Genomic DNA, 603 nt, shown 5'->3' with positions numbered 1-603 from the left:
AACGCTCGGGAAGTGAGAAAGTCTTTTACGTTTCGAGCCTATGCTCTTCAACAGAAAGAAACACAGAAATAAAGAGGGAGAGAAAATAGAAAAAGTTTTAGTGGCTAGTGATCTATCATGGTGAATGCCGGACAAAGGGGTCACGCAGGAGAGCTAGGAAGAAGGGGAGATAATAAAGTAGTGGTGATCCCAAAACGAAGGTGCGCGTGCGTGTGTATGTGAGAGCGTGTGTGTGCGTGTGGAAGGAGGCTGGTGACATTGACGTGTGCGTGTGTGCATGTGTAGGTGCTAGGAAGTGGTCAGTGCTAGTGTGGGTGCTGGGAAGTGGTCAGTGCTAGTGTGTGCGGGGTAGTGTGATGTGGTGTGGTATGGTATGGTGGTATGTAGGAAAACCATCTAAGGGATAGATGTATTCAAAGACACTCCTGGTATTACCTCAGTATATATGGTCCTTTTTATAAGGTATACGGTAGTAGGTAATTTAAAGGTAAGCTGGTTTAATGTATATAAAGACGGTAAGAACATGGAGAAATAAGTAACAATGAGAAGTGGATCTCCATTTTCTTATCGTATATATATATATATATATATATATATATATAT

This window comes from Octopus bimaculoides, chromosome 2 (genome assembly GCF_001194135.2).
Source record: "Octopus bimaculoides isolate UCB-OBI-ISO-001 chromosome 2, ASM119413v2, whole genome shotgun sequence".
Taxonomy (NCBI): domain Eukaryota; kingdom Metazoa; phylum Mollusca; class Cephalopoda; order Octopoda; family Octopodidae; genus Octopus; species Octopus bimaculoides.
Note: the sequence above shows the minus strand (reverse complement) of the source record.